Consider the following 16,470-nt stretch of genomic DNA (forward strand, 5'->3'; position numbering starts at 1 on the left):
AGACTAAAATTGAGCTCTTTGGCATTAACTCAACTCGCCGTGTTTGGAGGAAGAGAAATGCTGCCTATGACCCAAAGAACACCGTCCCCACTGTCAAACATGGAGGTGGAAACATTATGTTTTGGGGGTGTTTCTCTGCTAAGGGCACAGGACTACTTCACCGCATCAATGGGAGAATGGATGGAGCCATGTACCGTCAAATCCTGAGTGACAACTTCCTTCCCTCCACCAGGACATTAAAAATGGCTCGTGGCTGGGTCTTACAGCACGACAATTACCCGAAACATACAGCCAAGGCAACAAAGGAGTGGCTCAAAAAGAAGCACATTAAGGTCATGGAGTGGCCTAGCCAGTCTCCAGACCTTAATCCCATGGAAAACTTATGGAGGGAGCTGAAGATCCGAGTTGCCAAGCGACAGCCTCGAAATCTTAATGATTTACAGATGATCTGCAAAGAGGAGTGGGCCAAAATTCCATCTAACATGTGTGCAAACCTCATCATCAACTACTAAAAATGTCTGACTGCTGTGCTTGCCAACAAGGGTTTTGCCACCAAGTATTAAGTCTTGTTTGCCAAAGGGATCAAATACTTATTTCTCTGTGCACAATGCAAAAAAAAAGATATAATTTTGACAATGTGATTTTTTTTATTTATTTTTTATATAATCTCTCTCTCACTGGTAAAATTAACCTAGCCTAAAAATTCTAGACTGTTCATGTCTTTGACAGTGGGCAAACTTACAAAATCAGCAAGGGATCAAATACTTATTTCCTTCACTGTAGCTATGATATACAAAGTTATTAACTGTCTATTCATATTGTCTGTCCTTCATCTAATGCCATCAGTATTGTGGTGTTTAGTGACTGATTTGACTATGAACAAATTAAAGCGGTAATACATTCGTTATACGTGCATTAAGGTAGATTTTCAGGACTGATTAATCTTGTAAATTTCAGGTGACCTTGAAGGTAATGATTGTGATGGTCATAACAGCTCAATGTAGCGGTGGAATTACCAGGGAATTCTCTACAGTATGTGCCTTGACTCCTCTCCGGAAATCAATACTCTCAATTCTTGAAAGGGAAACGATCACTACTTCATACATTCCAGCGCTGATCATAAGACAATAAGGTAAAGTTCACACTGCAGAGGTTTTGATAAGACTTTAGTGTTTTTCACACATGATTCTTTAGAACCTCCATTAGCTAGGAAAAAAATGCACAAAACTGCCCTGCATGAATATGGCCTGAGGGAATATTGAAGTCAATGGCACACATATCCATATGTAAGGGTATAAATTTGCATCGATTTTCACAGTATATGCTTGGATCCATTTGAAAAAAAATAAAAAATAAAATAAATTATTGAGAATTCCTCTTTAAAAATGAAAAACAGATCTGTAAGGCCCCAATGCACACGGCCATGCCCGTAATGGCGGCTGCTTTTCCGGCCGGCCATACAAAGTATGAGAGCGCAGCTCGTAAAATGCAAAAGAACGAACATGTTCCATAATTTTCGGAACATTTCTACGGCCCAGACACCTTCCTGTAAACAAACGGGGAGGTGTCCGTGCACAATAGAAGCAAATGGGTCCGTAATTGCAGACCATAATTGCGCAATAACAGAGGTTTTTACGGTCATGTGCATGGGGCCTTAAACGGATGCAAACTGTATGACTTTTTATCTACGGATACGTCAAGCGGATGCTGAAAATGCACGTTTGGAGTCATTCCTGACTATATACAATGTACTCATGTTATTCAAACTTATACTGTCCAAATGTGGTGTGATCCTGGCCTTAATCCTGCTTAGAAAAATCTAAACCCCATGTCTAGGAAAACTAGAGCACTCTACTCCTAGGCTTCCTTCCCACGTAGCTTAAACGCTGCAGAGTTTCCTCAACGGAATTCTGTGTGGAAAGTTTGCAGCATTTACAGTAGAAGGAAAGTGAACAAATCTCATGCAAAAGCTTCAGAAAAACGTTCATAAATTTACCTGCGGTGCAGATTTTTGAATCTGCGGGAAGTCAATTTAAGCAGCGTATTCGTTGCTCTCCTGTTGCGGATTTTCCCCTTTGAATTCAATGAGGATGTAAAACCAGCAACAAATAGCCAAGGGTTGCAACTTTAGTGGCGGAAACACTGCGATCCCGCAAAATACTTATCCCAGGTCGTTGTCATATGACTCGTTTCACTGTACTGAGTGCAGCCCGGCCTCCTGACGTTTTATCCCATATGACTGCTGCAGCCAATCACAGGCTGATCACATGGGCTGCAGCGTTTTTTTCAGGAGGCCAGACTACACGGACAATGTAGGAACGTGTTGCCATTACTATGGTTGAGGATAAGGGTATGTTCACACGTAGTGTTTTCAGACGTAATTCGGGGACGTTTTACGCCTCGAATTACGCCTGAAAAAACGGCTCCATTACGCCTACAAACATCTGCCCATTGCTTTCAATGGGTTTTACGGTGTTCTGTTCCCACGAGGTGTAATTTTACGCATCGCTGTCAAAAAGACGCCCGCAAAAAAGAAGTGCATGTCACTTCTTGGGACGTTTTTGGAGCCGTTTTTCATTGACGTCATTGAAAAACAGCTCCAAAAACCGGGCCGTAAAAAACGCAGTGAAAAACGCGAGTGGCTTAAAAAACGTCTGAAAATCAGGAGCTGTTTTCCCTTGAAAACAGCTCCGTATTTTCAGACGTTTTTGACTCAGCGTGTGAACATACCCTAAGTATTAAAGGGTAACTAAACGTTCAACAAACTTATGACATGTCAGAAGTTTTGATTGGTGGGTTTCCGAGCACTGAGACCCCCACCAATCGCTAAAATGAAGCTGCCAAAGAGCTTGTGTGAGGGCTGAGCCGCTTAGTTTCTGTTTGGCTTTTTCCGTAAAGCGGATGTAGCGGTGTACGGGCACAAAGACTTTCCATTGAGCCCATAGACCGCTACATCGATTTAGAAAAAGCTGAACAGAAATGAAGTGGCTCAGCGCTCACACGAGCACTTCTGCAGCTTCATTTTAGCGATTGGTGGGGGTCTCAGTGCTCGGGCCCCCACCAATAAAAACTTCTAACATGTCACTATTACATGTCATAAGTTTGTTGAATGTTTAGTTACCCTTTTACCTTTTTGTTTCAAGCGCTGGTTTCCACAGCGGAGATTCTGCCCAAAAAACTGCACCCCAATTTGGTGCGGTTTTTCGGGCAGAATCAGCTGCGGGTTCTAGGACGGATACGCTGCATACTTTTGCGCAGCGTATCCGACCTGTAACCCAACCTTAAATTTAAATTGGCTAGAAACCCATCAGCACCTGTCCTCTATCTCCAACATGGTGACATCATGTAAGACACACAGCTACATGGTCTGACTTTAGCACCAAACACTGTTCAGGTATATTCAGACGTTAAACAACATTTAAAAAAAAACACGTGTTTTTACTGCTTTTGGTAAATTTTTCGATGCGGTTGCAGTAAAAAAATGCAGCAACATTGAAAACCTCACCAAATCGCTGTAAACACGCATGGATTATTGAATGCAGTTTTAACCGAATCTCAACTGTGATGTCTAAATATAACCTTCGCGGAGGGCAAAGTGATCTACTCCACTACCAGCTGATGTCCACCCCTGGGCTTGGACAGCGGCTTCTGGGATAGACAACATTGAATATCAGCAAAACCAGATAAAAAGTAGAATTTTTTAAGAAGGCAGTGTTTTTGGTGTTTTTTTTTTTTTAATCCTCACTGATCTGAGAAATATAGTCCGCATGTAAAGGAAAGGACAAAATGACCTATTAGAACATACTTCTTGACACATAATAGAAATATAATTCCTACTGTAAATACTAAAGACTTTCCCATTTTGTACAATGTAAGCTAATGTAGTGCAGATAAACCCATCTACTAGACCCTACAATTCCCAGATTGAAGTTTTCAGATATACAACCTAGACAAACGACCGCAGTTCTTAAAAAATGTATTCAATGTACGGTCGACCTCTTGACTTCATCTGACGTTCCTCCGCACAGCGATGAATCAATGTTCTAAATTCTAACTATGCTGAGCTAAGATCTCAAAGGTCTAAGGAGGATTCCACACTAAATTTCCACAATAACAGTCTGTATGGTTTTCATATAAAGTTATGTTACTGATACTAACCAAATATGACCACATCTTTCCACAGCATAGCAACGAGATTCTGTCGCATCTGTAGCTGTCAATTTATCATAGTCAAGAAAGAGGGGGTTAAAAATAGCACGCTACACGACATCAGCCACTGTACCTATGTTCTATGTCTGTAAGACAGGAAACACTGCATTGGGGGGCGAAATAACCATGGATTGTTTGATATTCTGCCATTGCAACTCCATAGGAAGATGGCAATAGGGTAACGGTATGTGCACAGCTGACCACTTACATCTACCATGTCATCCATTTCAATAAAAAAGAGACACGTGCCCCTTAAAATAGTATGTTTACTAATCAGTTTGTTTTTTTTTTTTTTTTTTTTGTTTCTTATTTTTTTTAAAATAGGGATCAGGACTCTATTAAGTGATAAATAAAATGGATCCACACTGCTGGTATGTTATTGTAAAAAGTATTGCCGGCATACCTCTATAAGATGTTTTGGTTCTATTGAAATGATCAAATTTTACTTTAATGCCTCCACGCGCCGTATGCTTGCGTCCGTAGCAGGAAGAGTCCTGCACTTTTCCTTCTAACGCCTCCCCGTTCCCTCCCCTCTCAACCTCACTGACAGATTCTGACTCCACAGTGCAGGCGCAGGATTTGGATCGAGCGGCATCTGACGCACCAGCTTGCCAGAGATGTCAGGGAGGAGAGGTAACACAGTGACATTGGGAGGAAAAGTTTGGAAGTCTTTCTGCTACGTAGGACTCTTTATGGCTATAGTACATAATTAGCATTTTTTTGAACCAAGACATCTATAAAGGTATGTAGGTAATGCTTTTCACAATACTACACCTGCAGCGTAAGCAGCTTGGGAGTGAAAGATCTGGTGACAGACTCCCTTTAAATACACAGTGTACGGAGCCTTTTGCTACCGGCACCGACCACTGCATAGCTTCTGGTGCCCGAAGGCAGCCGGAGCAGCTGATCGTGCAGAGTCAGTGTGTCGGACCCCCACTGATCATATATTAGTGACATATCCTGTGGATAGGTCATTAGTATAAAAAACTGCCCCCAGCCTGGACAACCCCTATAAACTTTGCTACATCTGTAGGTTTGCTGATAACTTAAATCAGCATTTCAGCATCAATTCCAGCTCTTAGGCCGGGTTCCCACAGGATGGATACGCTCCATAAAAATCATGCAGGGTGTCCGACTTGGAACCCGCAGGACATTCTGTCCGAAAAATCGCAAGTATGGTTAAGTATGATTTTTTTTTTTTCTTTTGGTGTTGCAATTTTTGCGTCGTAAACGCAGCCATTACACCACAATGCTTGGTTTCTGTTGCGGGATTTTGCATCCCCATTGAATTCAATGGGGAAGTCCCGCAACAGAAAATCAACAAAAACGCAACATAAATTGACATGCTGCAGAATTAAATTCCGCACCGCAGGTCAAGTTATTAACGTTTACGCTACATTTTTTTTCTGCAGTGTGAGCATGAGATTTACTAAATCTCACCCACTTTGCTGTTACTGTAAGCGCTGCAGAATTTCCGCACACAATGCCGCTGTGGAAATTCCGCAGCGTTTACGCTACGTGGGAACCCGGTCTAAAAGAGTCATTAACAGATCTGTCCTTTTCAGGCTTTTCTTTATGCAATACATCAAGAGAGGAGAAATATGTTTAGATTTACATGTCTCCTCTCTTTTGGAATTTGTCCCAAAAATAAAGACACTAAAAAAAAACCACACAGAAAATATCACATAGTTAAAATACCAGAAATAACAGTTTGACTCTGGCCTGTCAGCTACAACAAACACCTCCATAGAGCTGGTATGTTTCATTTGGTAAGTAACATAATTTCAATAGTGAATTCACATTGCAATATCATCATTTTTTTACACAAGAAATAAAAATTCACATTTTCCCTTGAAACTCATAGCCCTTTGTTCAAGAATAGCAGACTGGTGATGAAATAGGCAGCAGGTGGTAACGTGCCACGAGCTATACTCACAGGCGGGAGGGTGGTACATTCCCTAAAAGCTTCTAGAAGTATAAAAATGATCTGATAAAGAGGGCAATATAACAATTCAAAGCTAAAATTCTACACATGTATTATATATTCCATGTTTAGACTGAAAAGAAAAAAAACATTGCAACAATACACATTTGTCAAAAATACCCCAAAATACCTGAACTTTGCTTTCCCTAGAAGAGTCTTGGGAAGAAAGCCAAAGCCTTCACATCTTTACATGCATGCCAAATCTCCATATTACAGAAACATTTGTGCTGAGATGCTATTTTCATATGGATGAGTGAAAGAACAATAGAATTCGACTGAAAAATCCATTCCATACATGTACATGGATTTCTGCAAGTTGCAATCAAATAATTGGGACAGGTGGAGAAAACAAATCTGCTGCATGTAAATTCACTCTAAATAAGGACAAATCACACACGGGGCAGTTGAGAAATGCAACAACAATCACACCCGGTAAAAATCTGTAATAACATTATTCAGAGCTGGACAATAGGAGTCCATTCATTCCTATGCAGATGGACTAAAACAACACTAATTTGAAACGAACAGATTCATTTAAATCATGATGGCAATGATAATCAATTATAAACCGCCGCCAAAGGTGATTTACATACAGATATTATTGCTAGATTAGATAAAAAATAGGACCAGTTCACATCACGCTTCGTTTAGTGTGTACGCTGAGAAAGAAAGCTCCATACGTACATGCTAAACGTGTCCATATTGGTCCATTAGCCCGACGGAGGCCAATAGAGTGTTCTTTTGGCCTCCGTCGGGCTGGTATACGTCGGTATACCTTTTTTTGGAGGATGAAATAATGTAGTATACTACGCTATTCCATGAAGAGGGATCCCACCAATAAAACGTATACTGAGCAGTATACAGTTTTTAACATGGTAGCCTACGTGTGACGGACGCCACTGTATGGCATTCGTCACAGGTATACGTTAAACTTATACCACGGGGAGCTTCCCCAGGGCCGGAATCCCAAGGAAGAGAATCAGGTAGCGCTCGGTCTAGGGATTCTGGTCCAGGGGAAGCCCCTGATATCATTGTCCGCATATGGACAGTGCTGTCAGGGGCTTTCAACTACGGAGTCCCCGGACAGAGCATAGTTATCCGTTGCCGATGCTCTGGCCGGGGATTCCAGCATATTAAAGCTCCTAACATCATATATGGACAGTGAAGTCAGGGGCTCTTCTCGGTGTGGAATCCCCAGCCAGAGCGTATTTCAGAATCTTAAAGCTCCTAAAGTCACTGTTTATACATGCACAGTGACATCACGGGCTCTTCCAGGAGTGGAATCCACGGCCAGAGCATTGGCGTGTTTTTAAAACTCCTAACGTCACGGTCTATATATGGACAGTGATGTCAAGGACTTTCCCAAGACAGGAGTCCCTGAAAGGGGAACTAGCGATGCTCCGGTAGGGGACTCCGTAATTGAAAGCCCGTGACATTACTGTCCATATATGGACAGTGACATCAGGGCTTTCTACGGGCAGTAGCACTGTGCCGGTGTGGTTCGGGCGATGTATCCCACTGCATGGGATACAGCGCTATAACGTACGTCGGGACTCACTTTATTTACAGCCATTCTATGTAAAATAAGGCCGGACCGAACACACGTCAGGGAGCCGGGCTCCTAGCATCATAGTTATCTATGATGCTAGGAGTCCCTGCCTCGCTGCAGGAAAACTGTCCCGTACTGTAATCATGCTAGGAGCCCGGCTCCCTGAAGTGTGTTCGGTCCTGGAAATACTGCCGACATACGGACCGTATATCACGGACCGAACATGCTCGTGTAAATCCGGCCTAAGGGTATGGTCACACGGCCTATTTTCGGCCGTTTTTCGTGGGGGCGGGAATTGGAAGCAGAACATCTGCCCATTTCAATGGGAAAAACGGCGTTCTGTCCCGACGGGCTGTTTTTTTGCGCGGCCATTTTGAAAAACTGCTGCGTAAAAAAACAGCCATGAAAAAGAAGTGCAGGTCACTTCTTCAGATGTTATTGGAGCCGTTTTCCATAGACTATTGAAAACAGCTCCAAAAACGGCTGTAAAAAACGCCGTGAAAAACGCAGCGAAAATCGCAAGTGGCTTTAAAAAAAAATCTCAAAATCAGGAGCTGTTTTCCCTTGAAAACAGCTCCGTATTTTCAGACGTTTTTGAGTTTGCATGTGAACATACCCTAAGGGCTAAACTCTTAATAGATTTTGCCTGTGGAAATCTGTGCTTCAGATATTGTACAACCAAGGCCTGAGGTTTGATGTCGATTATTAAGTGTCTGGGGATAAGAACTTGTCTCTAACATCTCGTGCATTTTTCATTAAATGTTAAATTAGAACTTAAAACACAGACCTCAGGACCATATTGTAATCTGAAAAGTAAGTGATTAACACACTTCTCCGCTGCCAACAGACTAGGAAAATACTTAATGCCCACACATTACTATTTTAAGCAGAGTGTATGGTATAAGAATCTACAACACTACACGGGTTATTTAAAGATCACATAAATGTGGAATGCTACAGTGAATTTATATATATATATACTACCATTCAAAAGTTTAGGGTCACTTAAAAATGTCCTTATTTTTGAAAGAAAAGCACATTTTTTTTCATGAAGATAACATTAAATTAATCAGAAATACACTATATATATATATATTGTTAATGTTTTTATTGATACCTTATACTATTTGTTGACAATGATTTTTTGCACTATGCACTTTATTTGTATTTTAATGAGATTAGTTATGCAAATTGATCTCAACCCTATATATGTTTGCAGTATTTGATGTGTCACTATAAAGATCCTATTGTTGGATTGAAACGTTGCTTTTTGTTTGACTGAATAAACCACCATTTTCTTCACACTGGAGTGCTGCAAATTTTCTCTTTCTGTATATATATATATAGATATATAGCAAAAAGAAACTTCGCAGCACTCCAAGTAGAAAGTTTCTTTTGCTATATCTTACATTCCGTCCAAGGATCGGGACGTTTTTGCTTGGCACCCGACCAATGATTGCTTTGTGAGTGCTGCTGCCTTCTCCTCTCTCTCTCTCTATATATATATATATATATATATACACTACCGTTCAAAAGTTTAGGGTCACTTAGAAATGTCCTTATTTTTGAAAGAAAAGCACAGTTTTTTTCAATGAGGATAACATTAAATTAATCAGAAATACACTCTATATATTGTTAATGTGCTAAATGACTATTCTAGCTGCAAACGTCTGGTTTTTAATGCAATATCTACATAGCTGTATAGAGGCCCATTTCCAGCAATCATCACTCCAGTGTTCTAATGGTATATTGTGTTTGCTAACTGTGTTAGAAGGCTAATGGATGATTAGGAAACACTTGAAAACCCATGTGCAATTATGTTAGCACCGCTGTAAACAGTTTTGCTGTTTAGAGGAGCTATAAAACTGACCTTCCTTTGAGCTAGTTGAGAATCTGGAGCATTACATTTGTGGGTTCGATTGAACTCTCAAAATGGCTAGAAAAAGAGAGCTTTCATGTGAAACTCGACAGTCTATTCTTGTTCTTAGAAATTAAGGCTATTCCATGCGAGAAATTGCCAAGAAACTGAAGATTTCCTACAACGGTGTGTACTACTCCCTTCAGAGGACAGCACACACAGGCTCTAACCAGAGTAGAAAGAGAAGTGGGAGGCCCCGCTGCACAACTGAGCAACAAGACAAGTACATTAGAGTCTCTAGTTTGAGAAATAGACGCCTCACAGGTCCTCAACTGGCAGCTTCATTAAATAGTACCCGCAAAACGCCAGTGTCAACGTCTACAGTGAAGAGGCAACTCTGGGATGCTGGCCTTCAGGGCAGAGTGGCAAAGAAAAAGCCATATCTGAGACTGGCTAATAAAAGGAAAATATTAATATGGGCAAAAGCACACAGACATTGGACAGAGGAAGATTGGAAAAAAAGTGTTATGGACAGACGAATCGAAGTTTGAGGTGTTTGGATCACACAGAAGAACATTTGTGAGACGCAGAACAACTGAAAAGATGCTGGAAGAGTGCCTGACGCCATCTGTCAAGCATGGTGGAGGTAATGTGATGGTCTGGGGTTGCTTTGGTGCTGGTAAAGTGGGAGATTTGTACAAGGTAAAAGGGATTTTGAATAAGGAAGGCTATCACCCCATTTTGCAACGCCATGCCATACCATGAGGACAGCGCTTGATTGGAGCCAATTTCATCCTACAACAGGACAATGACCCAAAGCACACCTCCAAATTATGCAAGAACTATTTAGGGAAGAAGCAGGCAGCTGGTATTCTATCTGTAATGGAGTGGCCAGCGCAGTCACCAGATCTCAACCCCAAGCTGTTGTGGGAGCTGCTTGACCGTATGGTACGCAAGAAGTGCCCATCAAGCCAATCCAACTTGTGGGAGGGGCTTCTGGAAGCATGGGGTGAAATTTCTCCCGATTACCTCAGCAAATTAACAGCTAGAATGCCAAAGGTCTGCAATGCTGTAATTGCTGCAAATGGAGCATTCTTTGACAAAAGCAAAGTTTGAAGGAGAAAATTATTATTTCAAATAAAAATCATTATTTCTAACCTTGTCAATGCCTTGACTATATTTTCTAGTCATTTTGCAACTCATTTGATAAATATAAGTGTGAGTTTTCATGGAAAACACTAAATTGTCTGGGTGACCCCAAACTTTTGAACGGTAGTGTACATTTACATATATATATATATATATATAATCCAATGCAGCACAGTGGAAAAATATATCTATGTAAAAGTAACAAACTCTAGGGTGCACACCACAGAAGTCTGGTCAAAGTCCTAGGTCAGCACAGATGTAGCCAAGTTTATCTTGACTCTTGACTGCTTGCTGCAGCATAATATCACACAACAACAGCCATTGAAAAGTCATTGAAAAAAATCAAGTTACATTTTCTTGTCACTGTGTATTTAATGCGTTGAGAGTCAAGATAAAGATGGTTACATCGGTATGTCCAAAAAAGAGGCAGCACTAAAAAAAAATTTAAATAAATCTGGTGGGTTTATTCCATGTGTTGCGTTTTGGTTGCTTGAGAAAGGTTCCAGAATAGGAACCGAAACATAGCGCATGGACGCATGGAATAAACCCACCACATTTATTTTAATTCTTTTTGAGTGCTGCCTCTTTTTTGGACATTTTTATATCTGTAAAGTCAAATGTACTGTATGTTACTGTCCTGCATATGCAACCGCATCAGGCTTTATATTCCCATGCCATTGCATTTTGTTAGCTCTTTTACATGCTTTTATATACTTTGAGTTTTGCTTTATGTACAATTCTCTAATATACACCTATTACTAAATCATTCCCTTATAAGCTATTTAGATACTAGAGTTGAGTAGCAATAGGGAATTCAAGTTTTCAGCTGCTCCTGCCATTAGCAGACAACAGGCCCAATTTACGGCAACTTGTACTGCCATGAATGGCGAGAAGAGAAGGGTTTTCTAACCTATGCTAACAACTATCACTACAGCCTCTCTCTTCACTTCATTCAGAGAATACAGGCTGCTGAAATTGAAGCCTATATTCTGCTGATGGCATTGGGATTGCAGCCATAAAACATTTCGATTGTCCAGTGCTGCTCTCCACTATTAAACCCATTTCTCCTGCTTATGAAGAGAGTGTTTCAGGTAATAGGTGTACAGTATGTTATTGATTTATTTTAAATACATATACAAAATGTGCCATTCACATCAATTCTTGTGCCTAGTTGGGATCACAATCTAATCTCCCTATCTTAGATAAATACAATAGGGCCAATTTCCTAAGAAGCCAATAAACCTGTCAGTATGTTTTTTTGGTGTGGGAGGAAACCAGAGTAACTGGAGGAAACCCATACCAATACAGGGGGGACATTAAGGGCGTAACTATACGCCAAGGTTCCTTTGCCCACATGGCAGTACTATTTATGATGCATGATAGTTCGGGGGGTCCTCTTACAGATTTTCCATTGGGGCACAGGAGCTTCAAGTTACATGACTGGGGAGAATACAAACGCCATGTTTGTTCTCCATATAGTTATGTAAATGTATTGTACTTTTTCCAATGGGTACAGAAATAACTTACAATGTGTGGGTACTGTATTAGTTGCAGTGGTGAAGTATGACTAATGCTCATTGTTATGAAAAACATGATATTTTTGACTTTTCTCGTGACGGCATTGACAAATGACTAGAATAATTATTGTGATTATAATGAAAAAGCGCCTAGCAACCTATTATGAGTTACACCATACCTATTCCTAGGTAAATCATTATATTTTCTAAACTTATACTGTAGCAATCTCTTATTTATCTGCTCAAAAATACAAACTGGAAACTAGTTGTGACCTTGGAATATATTATTTAATCCTACAATGTAAATGATAATAAATCTATGCCGTGGCTCAAAATGTAGTCAACATGGAACCATGCGATTCTCATTGGCATCAGCTGTGAGCCAACGTGATCTGCTTGGTAATGCACAGCTGGTGTTATTTTTAAAGGCTCGGTTTTATTATAAAATGAATGATTTTTGCAGAAAAAAATAATGACAGACGGCTTCTGCCTGCTCAGTCTCTTGAGCTGTGAACAGTTATCATAAGGAACATTGCCGTTCTGATCTCACCACTGCATCTACTCGGAGCACAGTTGGAAAATGTCTATCGGCTTTGACATAAAGGATGAGGTACGAAGGTGTGTGGGTTATACACATATAATGTTGTCCGTATCAATCTCCCATCAACAGCAACAAAACTTTACAATTACTTTAACATTTCTTAGTAACTGCTGTGTTTGACCTTGTAAGTCATAAATTACCTTGTGTAGTAAAGTGTGTATGTCTCCTCTTTTAGTAGAGTGTAGTAAACCATTTTCTTCAGGGGTTAGTGTCCATCTCTGACCTTCAAAAATCTTACCTGGGAGTTAAATTATGGAGAAATCTCATGGGTTCACATGACCTGCTACTTACAGATCTTGGTACTTTAAGGATCAGCACTGAGTGATGGCATGATCTGCCCCAACCCATACAGAATTTATATATAGCCGACACCACATTCACTGCTCCATGTAGCCAAAGACGGTGTAGGCCCCACCGTTGTCATGCTGAAGTGGAAACAGGCCAGTGCAACTACTGAGATCTTCACATTGCAATTTCCCATCTAAGTAAAGTTGGCAAGAGATATTTGTTGGCAGGTCCAGCCAGCTTAGGTATGATCTGCGGCAATATTAAGTTTTAAGTTTCTACTAAAATTGTTTGGATCTGCCAACAAAAAGGTAGTGACCATCGTCACATTAAGATTTTAAAAGATGAAAGACTAAGTCTTTCCCACTAAATGTGCTCATACACTTTAGATAACGGTTGACCAAATTATTCCACCCGACTCCTCCATATAGATGCTCGTCTTGCCCGAGCGTACATGTTTTTTAAATGGGGAGAGGGGAATAAGCCGTTGACAGACTCCTCTGGCAGAGGCTTATTTAACTTGGGAAAAGATCGGGCATGTTGACACCTCCATACACACAAGATAGTGGTCTATCGGCAGGTTCGGACGATTAATCATCTAATGTATGTGGGCACCTTTAGCCTTACCCTATAGTTGACAGAATCCACTGAAACGATGATCCTTCTTCTTGTAAATAAGGACTCTTTCACTCTGTAGTTACATTATATTTATCTACTAATAGGAAGTAATTTTATAAAACTCTCTCTAATTCTGGCTGTGTTCACTGCTTCAGAGCAGGTATGCAATGCTGATGTCACAGAGACTACTAAATCTTCTAAGGGCATCTTGTAATTTTTACCAAAAATTAGCACAAATCTGTGGTGGAAACGCGACAAAAAATGCCACATGTAAATAAACTGTACCCTAATAGCTTCCACCGTGTAAATTTGTTTCTATGATGAGAATGTTAGAAAAACAGAAGCCATAGGAGTAAGTTATGGTGGGTGGTAATATATAAAAACAGAGGAAGTCCAGAATGCAGTGATCTTGCCAAACACACGTGAGAGGTTTTCTTTTATTTTATTAACATCACCTGCAAAATGATAATTGTATTCTGCTTGGTTGTCATGGGGAACGCCATTGTTCTTATCACCATTGATTTTTCTTATACATGGTTCCCGGGGGTGGATTAATCTTTCAAATACTAGTCATGAATCGATAGAAAGTAGACCATGAGTATGATATGAAATCTCACAAGCAGACTTTTTGAGGTCTTAGAAGATTTATCTGACTATGGAATGCTAATTCTTTACATACAGACATATATCCATAAGGATTACATGCTAGGAGTAGATTATGTAAAGCACACGAGGCTATGCTGTAAAATCGACATGGATTTCAGTGCATTTCATAATTTGATAAGAAATACAGCCAGATATTTAGTAGGTAATATCTGAATTCTGGGTCCTGTAACATGATATTATGAAACATTTATTCATATTCATTCACAATAATAAAGTGTGGCCCCTCCTGTGCAGCTCCATCCCTGCTGGGTACAGTTATGCCCAGTTCTGTGGATGGTGGGAGTCCCGGCCGTCTGTGGTGAAAATACCCCTTTAGATGTGCTCTATGGAAAATAAAGGAGCACAAAAATGCATCTTCCTTTTACTTATAGTCATTTAACTTTTCTATACAATCTTTAATCACAAAAAAGTGAGTCCAGGAGAGTAAATGATCAGGATTGTCAATAAATAATTAACATAGTTATTCATTTCCAGCATTGCATTATTGGTAGGTGAAGAAGACACATTCCTATCTAAGGGTCATGGCAGCCACAAGGGAGGATTAGAAAATATAGACCAGGTATCAAGGTGACCTGCTGAACTGTTTTTCTTTGGGTCCTACGATTCCAGCACGGCCTAAGAATAATGATTCTTATTTCTACAGCATTCGCTTCTGCTAAGCTACATCTATATATTGCTTGCTACTGATAGACTCATTATGGTCTTATGGCAATTAATAAATTATTTATATATATAAATATATATATATATAGATGGATGGATGGATAGATCGATAGATATACACACATGTAAGTCTTTCTACTTAGATGCTACCACCTGTGTACAGTAGTTCTGTATATGAATGGCCCTTAATACACAGCAGGAATATAGAACTAGTTTTCTAATAGACTGCTGTCGGTTACAAACAAAGGGCGTATTATATAATCTCTTATATCTTACCAGGTGACCTCATTTCTCTCTATGCATTTATAGGATAGGAACAGGAGTTGGCACCCAGCATGATAGGGCAAAATAAAAGAAATGTAATCAATTCACCCCAGTTGATCAGTTCCTGTACTGAACAATTTACACAGTCACATGGTCCAGCTCTTGTTACACGGAACATGGACAAGCATTACGTACTCAAAAGGTGACTTTGAAGACGTTGTAATATATTTATTTTACAAGATCAAGATGTTTAAAGGGGTATTCCCATTATATATATTTAATGGCGGGGTAGGGAGACAGACAGGTGAGCCCTAATCTACCCGCCACTCAGTCCCTGCCTACTTGCAACGGCCCGTCCTAAGCGACGGCGTACAACTGGGCGACGGTCCCTACGCTCACTAAGTGCACGACAGACAAACAGACAAGGGTAACAGAAGCTAAGGGAAATGGGGCTGTCGCCCACGGCAACCCCGTGAGCAACAAGAGTAGTGAACGAGCCGAGTCAAACCAGGAGTGGACGAGGTACAAAACGCAGAGCAGGAGAATAGTGAACGAGTCGAGTCAAACTAGGAGTGGACGAGGTACAAAACGCAGAGCAGGAGAATAGTCAGTCAAGCCAGGGTCAATATGAAGCATAAGACAAGTAGTGAGCAGCAGCAGGGCCAGGAAACAGACTGAAAGAATCACAGGCAAAGGAGGAGCTGGAAGTGAAGATATAAATAGACAGAGGGCGGGAGCTAGCTCCGTCTGGCCAGGCTGTGATAGGCTCTCCCACTCCTCAGCCTCCCAGGCTGATTGGTGGAAGAAGGGGTCACTCGACCAGACCTAGGAGCAGGTGCAGAGTGAGTAACCACGGGTGTCGACACAGAAGCTGTGTCAGGCAGATCCTTTACAATACAATTATGGAATATCCTCAGGACAAATGGTAAATGTATGATTTTACTGGAAACTGCGAGAATCTATCCTGTTCGCATGAGCCAAAATTCCTGCAGAACAATTTCAACACCTGGTGGAAATTATGCCATGACAAATTGGAGGTCCAACGCGCTACTAGATGGGTACCTCTGATAAAGTGACCATTTAGTGTATGTATGTATCTGTATATAT

At 40.6% G+C, this 16,470-nt stretch overlaps 1 protein-coding gene across 5 annotated transcripts in view; it reads right to left on the reverse strand.

Moving 5' to 3' along the window:
• The window catches only part of APBB2 (amyloid beta precursor protein binding family B member 2), a 304,103-nt gene that overhangs the window by 59,147 nt on the left and 228,486 nt on the right, over window positions 1–16,470 (reverse strand). The gene's annotated exons all lie outside the window — the stretch shown is intronic.

Source organism: Rhinoderma darwinii, chromosome 1, assembly GCF_050947455.1.
Source record: "Rhinoderma darwinii isolate aRhiDar2 chromosome 1, aRhiDar2.hap1, whole genome shotgun sequence".
NCBI lineage: Eukaryota > Metazoa > Chordata > Amphibia > Anura > Rhinodermatidae > Rhinoderma > Rhinoderma darwinii.